Source organism: Orycteropus afer, unplaced genomic scaffold (genome assembly GCF_000298275.1).
Source record: "Orycteropus afer afer isolate SDZICR_OR568_19922 unplaced genomic scaffold, OryAfe1.0 scaffold00077, whole genome shotgun sequence".
In the NCBI taxonomy this organism is placed as follows: Eukaryota; Metazoa; Chordata; class Mammalia; order Tubulidentata; family Orycteropodidae; genus Orycteropus; species Orycteropus afer.
The window spans coordinates 1,311,100-1,321,643 of record NW_006921664.1 but is presented as its reverse complement, the minus strand read 5'-3'; positions in this window follow the sequence as shown (position 1 = coordinate 1,321,643).

The following is a 10,544-nucleotide window of genomic DNA, read 5'->3' as shown; positions in this document are numbered from 1 at the left end:
GGAAGGAAGGTTGGGCAATCCTACTTCCATAGTGATACTGCCTCGGAAACCCAAGGAGGGGTCGCTATGAGTCGGGGCCAACTCAACGGCAAACAACAACAACATATATATATGCTATAAATAGATGCATGAATATATACAGTATACAGTGGGGAAATTTATGAAAACTTCTTAGCGATAACCAAACATCTTGAGACCTCAGGGCCAGAGACTTGAAGGACACTAAGGTCAATTGCTTTAAGGTAGTCTACAAAGACATTCTACATTCTCCTTTGGTGAGTAATGACTGAGCTCTTAAAATCTTGTGAATAGCCATCTAAGGTGCAACTATTGGTCTTTCCCCACTTGGAGCAAAGAAGAGTGAAGAAAATCAAAGATGCAAGAAAACAATTTGTCCAAAAGTTTAACAGATCATGTGAACCGCAGTCTCCACAATCTTAGACCAGAACTTGATGGTACTCAGCTACCATTGCTGATCACCCTGAAAGTGATCCCAATAGGAGGTTCTGGATAGACTAGGAGAAAAACATGGAACAAAACTCAAAATCATAAAAAGGACCAATCTTACTTGCCTGACAGAGATGGCTAATATCCCCAAACTGATGGCCCTTAGATACCTTTCAAGCCTAGAAATGATCTCACGCCCATGGCTCAGCTTTCAGACAAATGATAGACAGACCTACAAGGTGAACAGTAGTCATTAGAACAATGAACTATAAAAGATCAAAAGGGCATCATTTGCCCAGGGATAAAGCTCAGCAGGAAGAGAAGGTTAAGTAAGAAGGACAAAGGGAAGTAATAAATACATGAAGGAAGTGGAAAGTGCTGTTAAATTGTGGAGATCGCAATCAATGTCACAAAACAAAATATGTATGAATTGTTGAATGGAAAACCAATTTATTCTGTAGACTTTCACCCAAATCACAATGTAAAAAAAAAAAATAAATTATCTTTATTTGCAGATGATATGATGTGATACATAGAAAATCCCAGAGAGAACAAGAAAACTACTAGAACTAAAAATAATGATTCAGAAAGTGGCAGGGTACATAATCAATATACACAAATCAGTTGGAATCCTCTACACTAACAAAGAGAACTCTGAAAAGGAAATTAGGGAAGCAATAACATTTAAAAGTACCACCCAAAAGATCAGGTACTTAGGAATAAATCTAACCAGAGACACAAGAGACTGATACAAAGAAAACTACAAAACACTACTATAAGAAACCAAAAGAGACTTACTTAAATGGAAGACTATACCATGTTCATGGATAGGACAAGTTAATATTGTGAAAATATAAGTATGATGCAAAACAATATAGAGATATAATGCAATTCTGACCCAGATTTCATCACCATTTTTAAAGAGAATGGAAAAACCAATCACCAATTTTATATGGAAAGAGAAGAGACATGAGATAAGTAAACCAGTACTAAAAAAGAACAAAATAGGAGACCTCACACTCTGATCTCTAAACCTGCTATACAGCCATGGTAGCCAAAGCAGCCAGGTATTGGTACAATGATGGATGCATAGACCAAAGGAACAGAATTGAGAACCCAGAAGCTAATCTTTGTCAAAGGACCTAAATCCATTAAATATGCAATAGTCACTTTAAGAAATGGTGCTGGATAAAATGATATCCATTTGCAGCTAAATGAAGGAGAATCCATATCTCTCACCATATGAAAAAATGAACTCAAGCTGGATCAAAGACCTAAATGTAAAACCTAAAATTTTCACAATAATAAAAGTAAATAACAGACACAAATTTATAGGTCCCAATACATGGCATTTATAGATCCCAATATGTGACATTAATGTCCCATGAGACATCATAATCCTGAGGCCCCAGGCCCAGTGATTCACTCCCTTAAGGTGTTTGGTTATGACTAAGAAGTTTTCATAACTTCTTAGGGTAGTGTATTGTCTCAATACACTACCACACATAATTAAAGTGAACAAACAGTAGAAGACCAGCCAGATGACTGGGACTTCCTAAAAATTAAACATTTGTGTCCATCAAAAGATTTCACCAACAGAGTAAAAAGAGAACAAACATACTAGGGGAAAAAATGCAATGATGTATCAGACAAGTGAATTATCCCTAAAATTTTAGAAAACTTCAGCACCTTAACAAAAAGAAAATTAAAAAATGGGCAGAGAACATGAGCAGACACTTCACTAAAGAAGACATTCAGTCAGCCAACAAACACATGAAGAAATGCTTGTGATCATTAACCATCAGAAAGATGCAAATCAAAATAAAATGAGATATCATCTCACTCCAGTATTAATTAAAAAAAAAAACAAAAAACTCACTGCCGCCAAGCCATTTCCAACTCATGGAGACCTCTCCTTGGGTTTCTGACGTGGTATCTCTACAGAAGTAGATTGTCCAGTCTTCTATCTGAGGACTGGCTAGTGGGTTTGAACTTTCAGCCTTCTGGTTATCAGTCAAATGCCTTAGGCACTATGCCACCAGAGCTTCTAGCAAAGTTCAAAAAATAGAAAATAAGACATATTGGTGAGTATATGTAGAGACTGGGACACTTATTTTCACTCTTGCTGGGATTGTAAAATGGTACAATCTCTATGTAAAATAATATGGATGAACCTGAGGATACTATGCTGAGTGAAATTATTCAATCCAAAAAGGGAAAATACTGTATGATATTATCATTATAGAATATCAATAAAAGTTATCTTTAATTTTGAAAAAAATAATAAAACAATCTAGATAGCTATATAGAAGGATATTTCACCTAACATGGCAGGTTTTACACAGAGTGAAACATTCTTTGATGATTAGCAAGGGTGGGAGGGGAAGTGAGGGTAAATCTCTAACTAGAGGATAGACACATATTAACTTGGGTGAAGGGGAAGGAGAAGACAATATACAATAAGGAGGAGGTCAGTGTAAAATGATCAAGGTGAAGGAAAGCACTGGGATGAGCGTAAGAGTTAAAGAAATCAGAGGTAAATACTATTACATACAAAATCCTTCAATAAATATAACAACAATAATTTAAGAGTGGACACATAGACACATAAGCAAAACAAGTGTGGGAAGGCAAATGGGCCTACATATATGTATATATATATATAGATTTGACAGATAATATTTCTACAGATGTATTACATATGCTACAAATATATGCATGAATATGGTAGAGCATTCCAAACCCAAACTCACCACCCATTGAGTCGATTCCAACTCATAGTGAACCCTTTGGGTTTCTGAGATGGTAAATGTTTAAGCAAGTAGATTGTCTTATCTTCCTTCTAAGGAGTGGCTGGTGGGTTTGAACCACCAACCTTCTGGTTAGCAGTCAAATGTCTTAGACACTATGACATCAGAGATCTTTAATAGAGCATACAGGAGGGAATGTATTGAAAACTTCTTAGTTATAACCAAACACCTTGAAGGAGTGAATCATTGGGCCTGGGGCCTCAGGATTATGAAGTCTCAGGGGACATCAATGTCAATTTGCACAATATAGTCCACTAAGAATATGTTCTGCATCCTACTTTAGTGTGTAGTGATTTGGTCTTAAATACCTTTGAGTGGCCATCTAGGATCCAGCTATTAGTATCTCTTTGTCCACAGCAAAGAAGAATGAAGAAAATCAAAGACATATGGAATCCATTAGTCCAAAAACTAATGGACCATGAGAAATTCAGCCTCTAAGACCCTGAGACTAGAACTAGATTGTGCTAGTTCATAAGGATAGTCCTAAGGGGGATCACATTAGAAGGCTTGGGATAGAGTGGAAGAAAAATTGTGGAATCAAACTCAAAATCATGAAAATGACCAAGTTTACTGGTTAGATAGAGAATGGTGAACACTTGAGAGTATGATCCTTAGTCACCTTCAGTCCTCTAACTGAATTCATCCCATGACTCAACTTTCAGCCAAACAATAAACAGGTGTACAGGGTGAAAAATAGCATAAGGGAGATACACATTCCATAGAACAATCAATTTCTGGAGCTCAAATGGGCAGCATTTGCTCAAGGACAAACTTCAGAAGGCCAGAAGGGATAGGAAAGAAGGAGGATTGGAAATGGGAAACAAGGAGGAAGTGGGATGATTGATGTTACAATGAGGGTATTGCAGTCAATGGCATGAAACAAAATTATTGAAGGGAAAAGTGGTTTGGTCTGCAAACCATCACCCAAATCACAATTAAAAAAAAAAAAAAAAGAGCTAATGTCATATATATAATTGTATGTGCATATATATATATATATATATATGTATTTATATATATACATACATATATATGTATTATACACACACACACACACACACACACATATATCAAACTCACTGCCATTGAGTCAATTCCAACTCATAGCAACCCCTCCTTGGGTTTCCAACATTGTGTCTCTGCAGAAGTAGATTGCCCAGTCTTCCTTCCAAGGAGTGGCTGGTGGGTTTGAACTACGAGCTTTCTGGTTAGCCTTAGATACTATGCCACCTCAGCTCCCATGTATATATCTATATACAATCCATCTATCTATATCTAGATATATTTTAAAACAGAGAGATATGTTAAGCATATAGAAAACCTCAAAATAATGTGCAAGTGATGGGTGTGTCTATGGGAGACATATTATGTAAAAATGCACATAGGTCCTATATCCCATATGTTGGCTTTATAGCAAGTAATTTTGTTTTAAAACACAATATATATGAAATTATATCTAAATCTTCATCTATATAGCTTTACATATCTTGTTATGAAGGAGCTCTGGTGGGCGTAGTGCCTAAGGCACTTGACTGCTAACCACAAGGCTGACAGTTCAAATGCACAAGCCACTCTTTGAAGATTGATGGGACAATCTACTTCCGTGGTGATACTGTCTTGGAAATAAAGGAGGGATCACTATGAGTCGAAATCAACTTGACGGCATATTAGAACAACAAACAACAATCCTGTTATGAACTGAATTGTGTCCTACCGAAATATGTATTGGAGGCCTAGACCCTGTACCTGTGGAAGTGATCCTGTGTGAAAATATGCTTTTTCTTTTGTTGTGAATGAGATTATGCTAGTATAGGGTTGATCTTAAACGTAATTGATTAAGAGTTATAAAAGGCTATCATAGCCATAGACACACACTGGGAAAGACAGACACCATTTGTGAATTGTCTATACTTTCTCACCATGCAAGAAATGCCAAGGAATCAAGGAATGGTCAGAACTACCAACAAAAAAGGATTTACAATATTAAGACTCTTATTTGGACTTTTAGCCTCTTGAACAGTGAGGAAATGTATTTCTGTTCTTTAAAGCCACCCACTTGTGGTATATGTACTACAGCAGATCTAGGTACTAAAGGCAATCCTGAATCTAATAGAGTCAAATATATATATATATATAAACATATGTGTGTGTACATATATATAGTAAAAAAGTGTGTGTGTGTATATATGTGTGTGTGTGTGTGTATATGTATATATAAAATCACATAATTTAAAAGATAAAGGGATGGATTGGGGGGAGAAGAATAAGAGGATGAGGAAAGGAAAGAAGGAATGATATTTTTTACTCACATTCATTGTAGATATTTTTAATGTCCTTCCAGATTTTTCAGTGTTTCCATCTATATGAATAATATTTCATCTTCCTAATTCTCACAGTTTTGTATTTAATTTTACAGATGTTCAATGATTTACTTAACTGTTTACTGTTGTATAATTAGGCACATACATAATTACAAGTGGTCTGAGGATAAGCATGCTGGTGCCATGCTTTTATGCCTGTCCAATTTGTATACAGTTCCGGGAGGGAAAAAAAAAAAAACCTAGTTCAAAGGCTATATATTTTCAAGACTTTTGATATATAATATGAAGTATGAAGTTTATTTTATGAAACTCTGTAGAAATTTCCACTGGTAAATTTGCAACTCCCCAATTCCCTACATAATCCTTTCTCTCTCTGCTAATCTTAATAGGCTTACGAAAAATTCTTCATGCTTTTTTATATTTTGCATATCTTTGTTTTTTCCACTTATTGATATTTTACCTTTAATGTAAGTTATTTTTTTAGTATTAACAGTTTATTGTTCATTATATTACAAGTAACTTCTTTCAATTGATGACGTTGTGCATGACATTTTTGACCTATAGAATTTACTTGTGTAATGTTTCTAACTTTTGTGTTCTTTACCACAGACTATATTAACATACAAGCCCTTTTGACACTTGAATGGTTCCTTCCTCCCTTAATACTGGATTTTTTAATGCATCTGGATTTCATTTTCTTATATGTTGTTAATTTTATTCATGTTTAATTTTCTTTAAGTCAGTTTGGAGAAACAGAAGTTACACATTTTTTTAATGAAAACAATTCATTAATCTAGCTTCTTCCTCTGGTCTTGGCTTAGAATGTCAGTCATCTGCCCTTATGATGTTGCTGTTAGGTGCCATCAAGTTGGTTCTGACTCACAGCAACCTTATGTATAACAGACCAAATGTTGTCCTGCCCAGTGGCATCCTCACAAGCATTTCTAAATTTAATTCAATTGTGCAACCACTATGTCTATCCATCTTTTAAGGGTCTTCCCTTTTTCCCTGCACCTCTGCTTTACCAAACATGATTTCCTTCTCCAGGTATTCGTTCATATTTTGCCATTAAAGTTATGATGAAATGTGAATGGTTATCTACTTCTTCAAGAAAATAGTATATAGTTTATACTTATTGTTTTGGTTGTATTATCTCCCTCACTAGAATGTAAACTCCTCTAGTGTCTGGACTCTGTTCAGGCTGTATTCAGGGTCTGATGGATTCCATGGCAATATTTAATGAAGGACTATATGATTACATCAGTAGGATGTAAAAGGAAAGTGTGGAGTCCATAGGAGGGAAAAAAGACCTCTCAGAAATGCCTGGCATCACACCTCTCCCCAGGTCACAGTGCCAGTCTTGAGATGTCAGGGGTGGTAACAGCCAAGGAGAGGTGGTGCCTTCTGTCTTTCACTCTTGTAGTCCCCTCTCCCAACTGACATGTGGGGTACCTGGAGACCCCTGTGCGAAGGTAGAGGGTGGGTGCAGGAACCAGGGTGCAGGACATATGTCCCCTGAAGCCACAACACAGAGGGGAGAAGAAGAGACAGTGGGATGAGGCCAGGGAGGGGTCAGCCAGGGAAGGGATGCAGACTCCTACCTGGGGCCCAAGGAGCCAAGACCAACTAAGGACCAAGCACTGAGCAACCTGTGTTCCTTTTCCCTCTGTGACCTTGAACCAGGATCTCCGTCTTAGGATTTCCACCCTTCTGCAATAAACACACAAGGATGAAAAACAAAACACACAAATAAAGGGATTTTTTTTTCCTTCCTTGGCTTATTTATTTACTTAAAAACTTTTATTGTGATTTGGGTGAAAGCTTACAGAGCAAATTCATTTTCCATACAGCAGCTCACATATACTTTGTCTCATGACACTGACTGCAATTTCTCACAATACAATAGCTCCCCTGCCACTTCCTCCCCATAGTTACCTTTTTTCTGTGTCCTTCCTTCCCAAGTACTCTTGCCCCCTGAGTTGTCTCCTTGTGCATACACAGCCCTTCTATTCTCCCATGACTGATCTCTCCAAGGAGTGTATCTACCTAAGGTAAATGTTCAGCTCCTATGCCTATCTTTTGTTTGGCTGGAAGGCACAGGAGTGGATTCAATTCCAGACCTGAAAGGCAGCTAGGGGCCATAGTCTCAGGGGTTCTGCCAGGGTCTATCAGACCAGCAAACCTGGTCCCCCCTTTTTCTTTCTTTCTTTTTTTTGTTAATGATTTTGAGTTTTATTCCACACTGTTCTCCCATTTGATCCAGCTGCATGCTGAGCAAGTAATCCAAGAAGCTGGACTATTTGAAGAAGAATATGGCATCAGGATTGGAGGAAAAATCATTAACAACCTGCGATATGTTGACAACATAACTTTGCTTGCTGAAAATGAGGATGACTTGAAGTACTTACTGATGAAGATTGAAGAATACAGTCTGCAGTATGGATTACATCTCAATATAAAGAAAACAAAAATCCTCACAACTGGACCTATAATCAGAATTACAATAAATGGAGAAAAGTTTGAAATTGTCAAAAACTTCACATTGCTTAATTCTACAACAGAAGCCAAGGGAAGCAGCAGTCAGGACATCACATGACATATATCACTAGGCAAATTGGCTGCAAAGGACCTCTTTCAAGTGTTGTAGAGCAAAGATGTCTCCTGGAGGACTAAGGTGAACCTGACACAAGCCATGGTATTTTCGATTGCCTCATATGCATGTGAGAGTTGGACAATGAATGAAGAAGAGTTGATGCTTTTGAGCTGTGGTGTAGGCAAAGAATGCTGAAAGTACTGTGGGATGCTAAAAGAACTAGCAGGTCTGTCCTGCAGGAAGTGCAGCCAGAATGCTCCTTGTAGGCAAGAATGGCCAGACTTCATTTCATATACTTTGGCCATGTTGTCAGAAGGGACCATTCCCTGGAGAAGGATGTCATGCTTGATAAGGAGGAGGGTCGACAAAAGAGGGGAAGGCCCTCAACAAGGTGAATTGACACGGTGGTGGTGGCGATGGGCTAAAGTGTAGCAAGAATCATGGAACTGGCTTAGGACTAGGCAGTGTTTCTTTCTGCTGTGCATAGGGTTGCTATGAGTCAGAGATGACTTGATGGCACTTAACAACAACAACAACATCCAGCTTGGATTAATTGTTTCCATGCATCTTTGGTCCCAAGCCCACAAGTCCAACTACTTTCTCCCTCTAGGGAGCTGGCTGTAGCCAAGAATTGACTACAACTTTGTCCCTTGTCAGCTCTATTATACACATGGATTTCTTACAAATACCAAAAAACAAATCTTGCCAGCATCAATTCAATTCATAGTGAGCCCTTCTTGGGTTTCCAGGGTGGTATCACTATGGAAGTTGATTGCCCAACCTTCCTTCCAAGGAGTGAATGGTGGGTTTGAACTACCAGCCTTCTGGTTAACAGTCAAATGCCTTAGGCACTATGCTATCAGAGCTCCTATGCCATAAATTAGACCATGTATAGGGTTAGCATACAATGTTTCTACATGTGTATCTGTATGTATTTGTAAGAATGTGTGTATAGTAGTGCTGACAAGGAGCAAGCTTGTGGTGGCATCTAGGCCACAGCCAGCTTCTCAGAAGGAGAGAGTAGTTGGATCTGTGGCTCTGGACCATCGCCATAGGGGACATCAAGATCAACTGGCATGACGTACCACAAAAAAAAACATTGTTCTACACCCTACTTTGGTGAGTAGTCACTGGGGTCTTAAAAGTTTGCAAGAGACCATCTATATACAAGGATGCATCACTACCATCCAGAGCAAAGTAGAATGAAGAAAACCAAAGACACATGGAAACAATTAGTCCAAGGGACTGGTACACCATGTGATCCTCAGCCTATATGAGCATGAGACCAGAGGAACTAGATTGTGCCTAGCTACCATTGTCAGCCACTTGGAGGGTGATCTGTGCAGGAGATCCTGGATAGAGTGGGAGAACAATGTGGAACAAAACTCAAAATCATGAAAAAAAGATCAGGTTTGCTGGTCTGATGGAGCCTGATGAGACCCCTGAGACTATAACCCCCAGTTACCCTTCAGGTCTGGAACTGAATCACTCCTGTGGCTTCCAACCAAACAATAGACAGGCATATGGAACAAACATTTACATCAGGTTTATAGACTCCTTAGGGTGATAAATTGTGGGAGAACAGAAGAGCTATATTTGCACAGGGAGACAGCTCAGGGGCTGAGTGCATAGGAGGGAAGGACACAGAGAAGAGGTAACTATAGGAAAGGAGTGGGAAGAAAGGTGCTACATTGTGGGGAATTGCAGTCAATGTCATGACATAAAATATGTATGAACTGCTGTATGGAAAATTAATTTGCTTTGTAAATGTACAGTCAAATCACAATAAAAAGAAAAAAAAAGACATAACTACCAGCAAAAAAAAAAAAAAAAAGTTATAACACATAATGAAAATGTTCTAATCACAAAAACAATGCAAAAATATAAAAAAACATAAAATTCCAAATAAAAATTATGACACTGGTATATGTATGATGACCTCTATATGCATTCTTTTCTATTCCAGTTACAAAAGAGGATGAAAAACAGTTTGTATTCATGTGGGGCAAACAACTATAGTCATAAAAAAAAAAAAAAAAAAAAAAAGTTGGTGGTTTGGGTCCACCCTAGTATATCTTGGGAGAAAGACTTGCCAATCTACTAGCCCCCTGCTGTGAAGTATATTCTGATTCATAGTGATCCCATATGTTACAAAGGAGAATGCTTCATACAGTTTTCTTGGCTGTGATCTTTATGGAAGCACATCACGAGGCCTTTCTTCTTCAGTACAGCAGGCTGGGTTAGAACCACCAAACTTTAGTAGTCCAGTGTAAACTGTTTGTACTATTCAAGGACCTTCAGCCTTCAAAAACTCTACAGAGCACAGTTCTATTCTGACACACATGGTGGTGTCACCATGAATCAAATTTAACT